The 13449-nt window shown below is 41.6% G+C and overlaps 1 protein-coding gene and 1 long non-coding RNA gene across 2 annotated transcripts in view; one reads left to right on the top strand and one right to left on the bottom strand.

The window, feature by feature from the left end:
• The window catches only part of LOC124223029 (uncharacterized), a 291603-nt gene that overhangs the window by 155778 nt on the left and 122376 nt on the right, over nt 1–13449 (top strand). The window lies entirely within an intron of this gene.
• LOC124223031 (uncharacterized) overlaps nt 1–13449 on the bottom strand; it is a 66701-nt gene that overhangs the window by 27190 nt on the left and 26062 nt on the right. The window contains exon 3 of the long non-coding RNA XR_006884182.2: nt 9494–9535. This is a non-coding gene — a long non-coding RNA (uncharacterized lncRNA). The remainder of the gene's footprint in view (nt 1–9493; nt 9536–13449) is intronic.

The following is a 13449-nucleotide window of genomic DNA, read 5'->3' as shown; positions in this document are numbered from 1 at the left end:
GATGAGAGAGAGAGAAGAAAAAAAAAACCAAACAAAAAATCACATTATCGGAGAGTGGATAAAATTTATTACCGCTAATTATCGCAAGCGATTGTGTCCCATGATTTGACTAGCGATTCACAAGTTTCACACAGGCTAAGTGACGAAATTCTTACTTGAAAATTCAAGTGCTTACTGCATGCAAAAACGAGAATTCGTCGAAACGAGATTGAAGTAATTAAATTTTGAAAAGCAATCGGGAAAGCACTTCGTGAATTGCTTTGATTAAATTTAATAGTTTTTCACATAACAGATAACACAAGGACGAGAGTGTATAACGAAAATTGGAAAAATTGTTATCGAGTGCGCAACCCTTTGAGATAAAATGACGAAAATACGATTTTATCTTAGTGAAATTAATTTTGAAATAACAATGTTTCAGTGTGAGTTAATATTTTGTCAAAGAAATAAATAAATTCGTTTAATTTTTCTACAAAACGAATCTCAATTTTTGTAATCGAATAATTTGAACGAAGCTCTTGACACGATATATATTTTTTTTTTTTTAATCTTTGTAGGATAAAATTTACCTCACGAGATTAAATAAAATTTGAACTATATTTTCGAAATCGTTATTGTTCATTTTTGTGGAAATAATTTCGATTACATTTTTCGAATATGTCAGAGTTAATTCGCGCAGTTGGGTACCCTCGATTGTTTCGAAATCGCGCGTGCCGCGCGCTTCTATTGGGGTTAAATTTGACCTGACTATCAGGGGTGGCTTCTGCAGGAGTCGAAACCGAAGCGAGAAAAGGCGTCCCCGAAAGTCTGCACGGCAGGCTGCATGCTGCAGGCTGCAGTTCCGGTTGGATCCGGATCCCATTAAAATTCTCGTCATCTTCTTCTCCAGCACGAGCAAGGGTTGGTATGCAAAACGGCCTTGCCTTCCAGCAGGTTTGGCTTCGTTCAGGTACATCGCCATCGGCCTAGACGGCTTTTTCAGGCCAAGTCGGACGGCCGGCTTTCATTAGAACCTTTCTCTATCCCTTTTTTACAACCACCCTTTTTAGGGGTGGTTAGATTCTTTGGTTCATTTTAGGGGGCATGCGAGTTTCTCAATTTCGTATCGCGACGTTGTATAAGACTGGTCAAAATCACGATCGAATCTGTTTGAAGTATTTCAAACAGTTCGAGATATTTTGTCGTTATAAGTGGGTGTTACAGAGACCGTAAGCAATCAATTTCGAATTATTTGAATACAGTTCTCAAATCCTTGGAAACATTTTTCGAATTCTCTCAAGTTGTTTCGAGATTAGCTTACAGGATAAGTATCGTGTTGAATTTTGTCAATATTTGTAAACTGTCGAGCCTCTGTCAAAAACTGATCCTGATTGATCTGAATCGATGTTAAAAAATCCGTCTTCATGGTATTTTTGTTTCAACCATCTTGCGGATTTGAAAATATTGTCCACGTTATAAATGAGTTTAAAAAATATCGCGCTGTCGTTAATCATTGCTGTAAAATCTCTTTCAAATCCTAAGAAACTCGTTCAGAATCCTGTGAAGTTGTTTCAAAGATCAGCTAATAGAGCAAGTTGTTGATCCATTGTCAAAAACTGATCCTGATCGATCCGAATCGGTCTTAAAAATTCCGCCTTCAAGATCACGCCATGGTTAAACAAACACCTGAATTTTTCCAGGCTAAAGCGACACCTGCGGTTCGTAAATCAAGGCCAAGATTGAGGTTAGGATAAAGTGATTGAGGATTTCGATCGGCTCGCGCGGTCGTCTAGACTCGAGATTCGCTAAGCGGGGTTTTCCCGGAGCTCGTCGGACGCGGTTCACCCCCCGTAAATCCATCTCGAAGGGCGGACGGGGGGGATGAGGAAGGGCACGGGGCCCCTCGGCTGCAGCGGCTAATTCTTTCTTTCATAGACGGCGCGCGCCGTCCCCCGTTCGGGGCCCGAGGCATAAAGCGAGCCAGAAATCGAAAGGGAATCGAAAGAGGGGCGCAAGACCCAGGATCACGTCATACCCGGCAGCTGCAGGGCCCTCGCGTACGTCATAGGTGCCCGCGTCTTTGTCTCACGCGTTTCGGCTTCGCCCTCCTAGGCGTTTCACCTATGCGACGAGGCGAGCTAACCCTCAGCCCCCGTCACGATGCTCCCTGCTTAAGGGGAAAAGAAAGGGGGCACGCGCTACCGGCAGATGTTCCGTGACGTGTGCCGCGACGCTTCGCATCGTCACGAGGCAAGGGGGCCCCCCTTTTCCTCCACCTAATGCCCACCCTGCGTACCCTGCGTACCGCACGTTGCGATATCGACGATCGACGCTGGTTCTGAAATTTTTTCCTCAGAGGCGGTAGACGCTTTTTGTTTAATGATTTTCGAATTTGAGGTTAGGTCAGATCGAGTTCAAACCATATCGTCACGTTTGAAGTTAAATCGGGTTGGGTTTCGAGAATATTTCACGTTGGTTCCTCAATTCTGTCATTCAAGACGGTCGACGCATTTTATTTTGAATGATTTTCGAATTTGAATTTAGGTCAGTTCGAGTTGGGACCATATTTTCACGTTTCAGGTTAAATTAGATTGGTTTACGAAAATTCTTCAGCCTCATTACGGGTCTGATTCAACAGAATATCGTTGTTAAGATTTAATTCCGATCAAAAGTATCGAATTATCGATTTTCCGACGACTTTCAGGAAAAACTTTTTCAACATTGAAGTCACAATTACATACGCCAATTGCATGGTCAAAATTAATAAATCTAATCGTATGGTCAATTTTGTATTTCATTAATTCCTTTTGAAGTACTGAGAAAGTGATTGGTAACATTTATTTCCGTTAATATGAAAAATATAAAACCTCCTTTAAGATATTGATTCACAAGTGTCTGTAAGAAAGCAGAATACAGATGAAACCATCAATTTATTAACACTGTTTTCGAAATTTCCAACTTTTTGAAAAAGTTTCTTTTCTTGTCCCACTTATATATACCTAATTACTTAGAAATTGATCGTCGTTTCACAGTGCAATTAAGTACAATAATAATAACAATATTAACAAACTCAGTTCTCCGAGATCTGAAAAATTTCCCAACGTGGAGCCTCCCAGTCTGCGGACAGAGCGATCCCGTTTTGTTTTTTTTTTTTTTTTTTTGGGTCAAGGTATCGGTGAGGCGGTATCTTCACACACACGGTCGCACACATTCGTATTCTGGCGGTTTCTGTCTACACCGCCCCCGTAATTAGCTGCCTCTCGCTCTTCCTCCGTATCATCTAAAAGGATTCCGTCTCCGTCTCTCTTCCTCTCTCTCTCTCGCATGCTACTTTACGATAAAGAATTAGTATTACGCGTAATGTTGTAACATATACGCGTTCAGGCTCGCACGCCGTTTCTCCAAGTGTTGAAATAACGACATAACCCAGCTAGCAGCGCGAGTGACTGCGTATTAATTTACGAGATATAAAATACGCCTCCCGGATAACGACGAGAAACATAAATTGCCCTCACCGCCTCCTCTTCCAGCGCCTCGACGACGCCCAGAAGATTAATTCGACGCTGGTCAATTTTTTTTTTTTTTTTTTCACACCCATTTATTGCTCCTTTACCCCTCTTTCAGTTCTCAGATCGCCGATTTCGAAAAATTCATATCGCTAAAAAAAAAAAAAACACATCTCCCGCCGGGAAAATAAAGAAAGCAGCGTTATTTGCGACGCCTCTCGTATCTGAAGTTATACATTTAAAAAGTCACCGTTTCTTTCACACTGAAACCGATCTAATCGTACCACCGTGCAAGGCAAAGATCTTCTTCAAGATTAAGACGACCGGTTACACAGCCGAGGGGTCGGACCGCAACGGTCGTCGCGAGATAGCAAACATCCTGTTAACCGTCTCCTCATTCCTTTCTGCCACCCTCACCTCCCGAGACTGCACAGTCTGTTTCGTTTTTTTTTTTTTTATAGATGTATGTCATCGCTCCCCTCGACTTAAAATATAAATCAGAAAGTTCTATTCTAGCTCATTCTTCTTCTTTTCTTTATCAAGCCCGACGCGATGCTTCATTTTTTCTCAATCACTAGTCGCAGGGATTAGATTTTTAATGGGCATTCGGTCGATACTGCTTCCAGAAACTATGGTTAGGTGATTTTTTAATTCATACTGATTTCTTTTACGATCGTTTGGTATCGGTCTACGTCTTGTGAAATATTTCTCTGAATTTCAGATTTACGTAATATTCAGCTCTGTTGTATAAAACATTGATCTGGATTTTGTTAACGATTCATTTTATCTAGATTTTTCTAGAATATTTTTAAAATCGTTGAAATTAAATTAATAATTCTCTCAAGATCTGAGAAAGTTTTAATTCAATTAAATACGATCTTGAAGTTCAACATCTTCACGATCTCAAAACCGATCTTTTGGTTTAGTCTTTATTTTTCCAAGATTCAATAACCTCATCAATCAGTTTTCAAAACGATCGTTAGATCCAGCCTCGATTTCCAACCGATCTTCGAGCGATTCAAGTCAGTGCGCACAAATCGATCGATTCTCATCAACAATTCCCCGATCACTTCTACCATTATTTACAACATACGATCATCGTGATATCCAAAACCGATTCCCAACCGATCTGCAACCGATTTCACCTCCGAAATATCGTCTAAATTACAATATCCTCATCGGGTATCCGCGTTCGTAAAAATTCTGCGACTCGCATTGCTGGCGCCGGTTTCTCGATCGTACGCACGGACTTCGTCGACTCGGCGTCATACCTGACGTCACACACTGGTTAGGGGGGGCAGATGGGGCGCCCGTGAAGCATGACGCGTTCGTCGACGCTGACGGGGGGAGCCGTCGTAAGTGTCCGGGCGCACACACGGCGAAGGGGGAAAAACTTGAAGGGGGCTAGTTTCGCCGAGGAAGGTGGGTAGGTACCTGGTGCCGTCGTCGGCGGGGAACGGTGGACGGGGGATCGGACCCCCAAACAGGCCCCATAAGGCACCCAAAGGTAAAATAAAACTCCTGCAAGGGGCGCCGAGCCGCACGCGTCCGCAGCTGCACCACCCGGCACCACACCGGCTCGGCTCGTGCTCCTACTTTTATAGCCCCCCTCCTTCATTCACCCCCCCGACACCCAGAAGACCCAGAAGGCGTACGAGAGGGTAAACGAGAGACGAGACTCGACGCTTACTCATTTTTTTCACAATTTTTCTTGTTTTATGATCAAATTTTTCGAGCATTTTTTTTTTTTTCATCCAGACGAATGTCACGCGATTTCAGAGATTTAGGATCTGAATGCCTACACATTTGTTATTCAAATCATTTTCATTCCTCGTTTGGTTGTCTATATAAAGCATGATGTTTGGAATCGGTAAATGCAGTTTCTACTTTCCATACTTTTTTTTTTTTTTTACTACATATTTTAATTTCTTAGGTCTATGTTGTATCTACATATTTTTTTAATTTTTAACACATGCTCATCCGGGCTCTATGTATGAATATCCGATTGATCGTTGAAATGAAACGATCTTCTCAGGTTTGTTTTTGTTTTCAATTGAGATTGTTAAAGTTTTCAATAATACCGACTGTAATTAAAGCCAGCAATTCATTAATTCATTGAATTCGGTTGGAGGTAAGAAATTCATGTGTTAAAATTTTGATAAGTTATGTTTTCATCCTCCTGAATTTTATTGCAATGAAATTTGAAAAATCATAAATCCGAGATCATTTTTGCTTTCGAATCTATTCCTCGTCCAGAGGATAAGAAAAAGGGAAATTCTGTCCGAAAGTTTCATTCTGATCGTCACATTTTCGCTAGAATCTAAAAGTGTAACGATATATTCAAACGTCATCTCCGTAATATGATGTAAAATGATAAAAAAATTTCTTTTCGTTGATCAAATCTGAAAATATGACTAACAAAAAAGCCTCGAAACTACGACAGTTACCATTTCATATTCATTTTATTCCATTTACTCGTAGAATTGTTCCATCGATTCTACGATATTTAAAATTCTTACGTTACCCGATGAAAAATTTCAGAGCAGAATTAATATCCACGTAATAACTGACCTAGACACACGAGACGAGGATCAGGCGATTTTAACGAGAGGCTAATAGCCGCGGGCTAATCCTCAAAATTCTATTACAGTCTAATTCGCAAACAGGCGGAGTTTAACGGAGTGGTTTAACCGTTCCGAGACCTCGTCAATAATGGAAGTAGGCTGGCAAAGAGATCGTGGAGCCTTTTCACGGCAATAACAAGCAACGCCTACCAAAGGAGGAAGAATAAAACGAGGATTGTAAATCTCCTTTTCCTAAACACCGGCTACGGTGCTATGAAAATCTACACCAGACCCGTCAAACTTCCGGTCAATCCGGGCTTTCTCGCAGTTAAACGATCAATTATCCCCTAATGGGCGCCTACGCGATGCACTTTTCGTCCCCTGTCGATAATAATCCAAGAGGTGGTGGAGGAGGATCTATACTTATTGTGCTCGACACTTTTCTTCCCTCATCTTTTCACTCTTATCCTTATTCTTCGCCCTTATTTGCTCTTCTTGTACACCATTGTGTGTTTATATACAAGGCTCTCTCAATTACCGAGCCAATTTGTCAACTTTCAACTATAACATAGGTACGGTACTGTGAAAGTTGTTCCTTTCTCAAATTTTAGGAGCGGAAATGATGGAAGTAAAAGGAGAAGTAAGACGTTAAATCTAACTCAAATTACGTGTATAATATCGTACATACTGTCGGGTAAATATACAATGTACGATTTATGTACCGTGTATCGATCGCATCGTAAGTTTTTATTGCTTTGAAATATCTAATGTAAGTTTCTACTTTTGTATACAATCGCGTTAATGTAAATTATACGTTATACCGTTGAAACTTTTGTCGTTTTCTTGCGATATATCGGACATATTATAAATAATATGAAACATTTCTACCTATGTAAGAATTTATACAGTGAACGACGATTCTGATACTTATTTACGGTGCATCTGATATAAGTATTTCAATGTTAATCAAATCTGTTCTACTTACGAATAATTTATGCTGACCACCAGATTTCTTTGGTGCTTTTTTTTTTTTTTTTTGCAAGTTACAAATTCTTAAATTTTTCTATCCGTGGAAATTAGAGTTGAAAAGCTTCCCAACTCCGGGTGAGAGTGTAGCTATTTTCTTCTTTTTTTTTTTTTTTTTTTTACTCGACTGTAGAGTGAAAATAAATCCGAAACGAAAACTAAATTAAAGATCATGCAAAAAAGAAAGAGAAAAAGATAAAGATAACAAAAAAAACAGGGTACAGCCGACAAAAGAGGAAATGATTACTCCAATAAACAAGCGAATCATCGAGACGGAACGTAAATAAAAAATGTTGAAAAAACAACAACGACTTGCCTTCAAGAATAAGATGGGAGGAGACAAAAAATGCTTGTAGCCGGTTTTAAAGAGCCGAAGAATTGCTGCGGGTTCATCGCGTTTTAAAGACAGGTTTCGGTGCCCGTGAAAATCCTCGGTGAAGAAGAGAGAGGAACTCAAGGTGTTCGTTCGGACGGGCATTTAAAGGCGGTGATCTAGAGCGTGGGGATCTCGAGGGGCGCCAGATGTCGGTGGGAGGGGGCTTCTTCCACCCACGTGCCGAGGATTGTTGAAAAAGGTCCTAGGTGAATTTTCGGGGCTCCGACAAAAGGCGAAAACGGGGCTCCCCCCCCCTCCCTTTACTCCTAATAACAGATCTAGATGCGGGAAAGTGAAGCATCATTCGACATATGTTGCGGGACCGTTGTTTCTCACCCGCAAAACCCGGCGGCCCCGAGAAAATAATAATCGCGAGGCCCGATGCGAGCGTAGGAAATCCTCTTGTAGTCCCGTTATATCATCGAGAGAGAGGGAGGGAGGGTGGGGGGCGCACGGGCCCCGAAATTGGGCCGGATGCGGAGGGCCCGATGTAATTCCTCGAGGACCCAATATGCCGCTCTCAGCCTTGCTTCTCAACCATTTTTCATCCCCCATTAGATAATGGATCGCCGAAAGAGAAACACTTTTGACACGCGAGCCATGGAAGCGTGAAATCGAGGATCTTATAGCGGTAATAAAAATTGGGTGTAGCGGGGAGGCCTAGATGGATACCTTCTATTATGCGCCCCTTTGATCGTCTTCCGTGTACTTCTAACGGAATTTAATTCACCCTGCCTTTCAACCCCCGCGTCCGTCCGCCTCCCGCACCGCAAACAGTTTTGATACACCGTTTGACGGCCTTTATGGTACGGGAATTGATTATTCAAGGTTGAGGAAGTGATCGCTCGTCATTGGGGACTGAAATTCATTGCCGATTTTAAAGAGAGCGGTGCTTAGTTTTACCGAATTCACGAATCGCCGATTAACTTGACGATGAAACGAAATTCAATTTTCCAGTATTACCGCAATCTTGTTGTATCGTAAGGTATTGTCGAGATTATTGAAAATTTTTATTCTTTAATCTTTGGCAGAAAATAAAAACTTTGACTATTTGTTCGGTAAAAAATGGTTAAAACAACGAATTTCTTTTTCGTCAAAACGAAGGTAAGCATTTTAAAATCAGTCGCGTGTGGGATAATATTTGGCAAAAGATTGATTGAGAAAAAAGAAAAAAGCAAAAATGTCTGCTTTTGTAACTTCACCCCCGATGAATCTCGAATCCAATTTCTCTACCGATATCTAGAATAACATTGAAGAATCACTCGTGGTTCGTTTCACCGTTCACATCACATTCCTGGCTCAACACAGATGCAGATATACGAAAGCTGGAGGAAGACTTTAGATCGGCGAAGGGGGTGAGGGGTGACTCGATGCACAGAAGGTGGAGTCGTCGGGTGGTTGATAGATTCTTGGCGTGCATCGGAGGATTAAAAAACTGCAACCGTGCAGATGCAGCGTCGCGATGAATTTTCTGACCTGTTTTCCACCCCCCTCCTCAACCCTCCACCCCCAGCAGACGCCTATCCCCCTCCCTTCGCGCCGCGAGCCCGGATACCTGCACTGATACCGGCACTGCATGCAGCCAGCCTTCGACGATGCACACGTCGTCGGTTGCATACAACGGGGAAAACCACCCCGTCGGGACGCTGACAGTGAGACTTTTATTAGGGAAGGAATCAGCAAGCATGATTATGTACCTTAGAACGCCCCCCGCGACCCTCGCGGCGCTACATTGTCGTCAATCCGCAGTGGCGTAGCCACCGACGCTTTCGATTCTCGAGAGAGATAACCGATATCGCTACATTTTCACCCCCGCTTCATTCAACCGACGATTTTTCGAGTAACTGCATTTTTTTTCCGGTCAATTTTTATCCGACATTTCGACAACGTGCAAATTTTTTTTATTCACAAAACATGCGAGATCAAGGCTTCGCAATTTATACATCAATTATTTCGGAAACTGTCGGACTGTTTTTATTACGGTTGATTTTTTTTTTCTAAAATTATACAAAGTTCTTGAAATATGAATATTTTTTACTCACGCGTTAATGTAGTAGTCGACAGTGTCGGTGATTATCTGCTCTCTGAAAAAAAAAAGAAAGCAAACAAAATTAGTATTAAAATTAGAACTCGCCGGTTGTTCTGAAATTGATCAAAGATTTTTAGGCTAGGAGTAAAAAAAAATATATTCTTTCGGTTGTTTTTTTTTTTTCTTTTTTAAGAGTCGCCAAGCAAATCAAGCTATTTTTATCCGAATTGAACAAATTGAATTTTCTGCAGTATGTTCACTAGAGTTTTGACGTGTTCGATTAAAATCTTGGTGTTTCGATGCCTTTTTTTTTTTGCCTCTTTCACGTTGAGACCGAGTTTCATCGCCGTGTTTTTGAAAATTGATCGACTATGTACGGCCGAGTGTTTGGATGGACAATTTTTCGAAATTTTCCTTGCTCTTTATTTCTCCTTTCGAGCTTTTCCCGCTCCGCGCACAGATGATCAAGAGACGAAGCGAGTCAGAGATAAAGACAGAGAGGAGACCTTCGCCAATGGGCGGCCCAAGGCGATATATTGTCGTCACAATGAATTTCCCTCCTCCTCCTCCTCCTCCTCCTCCTCCTCCTCATCCTCTTCCTTCTCTGCCTCCTCTTCTTCCTCCTTCTCTTCACGAGATTGTGCGCTTGCGCTATCCAAAAGTCGAGGATCAGCCTCGCCTCAAGTTCGCGACTTCCGCGTAGCCGCCGCACGACATGCATGAGGGTGCGAAAAAGTTCTTCCCTATCCCCGAACCGTCTTTACACGTGTGCATCATACCCGGACATCTACCGGGTGTACCAATTTTGAAACATCGCAAAGTCCCGGTTTCTTATGAACAACAAAAAACGTGAAAGTTACAATTTTTTTTTTTTTTCTCGAATCCATCAATAGAAACCGTAGCAACTCGATCGTTTGGATAGGTTAGGTTAGGACAACCTCACAAAGAGTTTGAAAATTTATATTCTCAATTTTTGGAATCTTTAAAATTTTTCGATCAAATAGATCACAATGCACTCAAAGAAGGTAGCAAATAACTGTTTCGCTAGCCGGCGTATCAAAAGCCTGTTTTTCTTACATTTCAGCCCCTAATTTTTTCGGGAATAAAAACTGGGATCACCCGGTGAAGTGGCATCGAAAATTAGTTTCGCCGAACCGCAAGCCTGCAAGGCTTTAATGCTCGATGCTTCGTTCGGCTATGGAAGGGGATGATTTTAAGGGTGCGCATAGTTTTGTCTTAGCCTCCGTAAATCTGCGAGGCGTATTTGCGAAAGTTGGGCAAGCGTCATTAGGCGACCGGTGTGTGGGCTTCGATACGTACGTTAAGTGTAATACACACACGTGGCGCTGCGACAATGACGGATAATTTTGTAACGTCATCGTGTTTCACTTTGCGTTTTGATTTTGGTCATGGAATCTCGAGGAATTGCACGGGGTTAACTTCTCGGGTTTATGGAAAATTGTAGACACGATAACGCTGTTCGATACCCTCTCTCTCTCCTCTCTCTCTCTCTCTCTCTCCTTCTACCTCACCTCCCCTCCACCACCCCTTCTGTCCGAGACAGTTTAGCAAGTAAGACTTAACAAATAGGTAAAGTTTCGACGCTACCCGACGCCAGAGGCGGATTCGCTTCGCAACCTCACGTCCTCCTCTTTGTTCTCAAGTTTGTGATGTATAAGCCATTCTCCCGCTTCTCTTCTGTTCGAGCTATATCTCCTTGTAGCTACCTACGTAACCAACCCCCCGTCCCCAAAAATTATCATAACGTGTACACAATATCACGATGCAACAACAATCGCAAGCCGAAGTTCTACCCTGTCTGCGATTTTATACCTATTCATTCTTCACGCACCTGTCGAAATTAATCTCAGAAATTGTTTCACCGATTATCAGATGTCGCGTTTTATAATAATTTGGCCAGCGAAAAAGTTTTTCAAACTTTGTCTAATTGTTAACCAAGGTTTTGTAGCCCGTTTCATCTTCTTGGTATCAAGTTCGATCAATCTTGCGGTATATTAAAAATTTTACACGCTGAATGATTATTTATTATTCTGTTCGACATGCGAGAAAAAAAAAATATATAGCTTGGAGGTACAAAAAGAATCGAAAAACAGTTGAAAATGATTGAATTTCGATTTTGAAAAATCTTTGAGGTCGATTTCAACATCTTCATTACTTCTTTCTTCTCGTGAATACAATTCTAAATTCAGGTCTGATACGTGTTTTTTGAAAACTGTTGATTATAACCGATGTTTCGTTGAAATTTTTTTCACCGTCCTGGATCGAATCCACGCGAAGGGTGACTTAGTCCATGCGGTGTTTATAAGGTACGTAATGAAAACTTGTAAGCACATACGCAGAGCTCTTTAGGGTATGATCGTATACGTCATAGTTCTTTGTCTACGAAACTGCCATCTGTCGTTCCAGAAGCGTGCTGCGTATTAATCGATTCGTGTGCGTGAAATACGCTCACGTTACACGTACGTACGTACGCGGAATTTACAGGCGCAAGACGTGCGTGTAAAGCTGTAATCTCATACCCACTAAAATCACTCCGATACGATCGAGAGATAAGGGCTGGATATAGGCGAGGAGGTGACCGACGAACCGTTGGAAAGTATCGGAGGTGGATATTGATTTTCATTCTTTACGTTTTATCTATCCGTCATATTCCTCCTCCCCCCCCCCCCCCACCTTCCCTTTTTGTTTGGCCGATCATTCGGTTCTCAGAGCCGCCCAATATCGTCCAAGATTATATATTGAACGTGGATTACGTAAAAACGCGTGGGAAAATCGTGTCGCTAAGTAAACTCGTTCTATTCGACGTGAATAGAAAGGGCGAAAGGAATTTGGTAAAAAAAAAAAATTCAGCACGACGAAATAATAGTCGATCTAAGTACAAAATGTCTTTCAAAAAAAAATTGTCTGAAATATGACAAGAGAATTGGTGGTAAGATAATTGAAACGAAAAATGATACAAAAAAAAAAAAAAAAAGATACAAATTTTGATCGATTACAACAAACTCTGTGACGTAACTTTCTAATCGATTTTGTGTGGGGTAAATTCAAGGGTCAGGGATCGAAGAAAGGTTCGATTAATGTCTTAAAAGAGAAAAAATGAGAGGCGAGGGAGGGGGGAGGGGGGGGGGGGGGAGGAAACAGGCAAAGAAAAATGAAAAGAATTTGGAAAATGAAACGAAGTAAAATGAACCCTCCTTGCCTTCTTGCAGGGTGAACGATGATTAGATTCTGGCACGTGCCTATTATTGTCTGGCTTAATCTAGGGAAGCGTGTATTGCATGTACGTGTAATATACCAACCTATGCACAATACTTATATTATACACAAGTGGTATGGAAACCGAGTGGAAGATTTATTCATGCATGCTTCTATACTGCCCGTATATTTTCTTTGTCAAACTTACAAGCGCGTGTGTGGTTATAATGCGTGAGAGGGTGAAAGTTTGAGAAGGGGAGTGAGAAGCGAACCGCATTAGATTTTTCGTTGTCACAAAAATCGAACGGGTTAGGTCAGAAATGAGAGTTGAAAAACCAGAAGCCGTATGAATGTTTTATTTATTTATTTTTTTTTTTTGAATTATAGTATTTATCAACGCTTCAACTTTGATATTCACGTTTCATTCGAATCAACGATTTCGTTTTACTTTTATGACAGAATCGAGCGATAGCGGAAAATTTTCTAGTCACAGAATAATGGAAAAAGGGCGATCTAAGCAGAGCGATCTATGGAAAATCTCGACGACTCAATTACTACGTTAGATTTGTTTTTTATTGTGCTGGTACGATCGCGTCTCAAAACTGGTCACAGAAATCCGACTCTCCCTCTTTTATTTTTCCCTCAGTCTCGCTCTATGTTCGCTTACAAGTAACGCCCCCATGTTCGATACGACCTGGTTCTACGATCTGTTTCACTCACGATCGGTGTCGAATTTCGGCCTCAGATTCCACC

This window comes from Neodiprion pinetum, chromosome 7, assembly GCF_021155775.2.
Source record: "Neodiprion pinetum isolate iyNeoPine1 chromosome 7, iyNeoPine1.2, whole genome shotgun sequence".
Classification (NCBI taxonomy): Eukaryota; Metazoa; Arthropoda; class Insecta; order Hymenoptera; family Diprionidae; genus Neodiprion; species Neodiprion pinetum.
The sequence above is the reverse complement of the archived record's forward strand: the minus strand, read 5'-3'. Positions and strand labels throughout refer to the sequence as shown.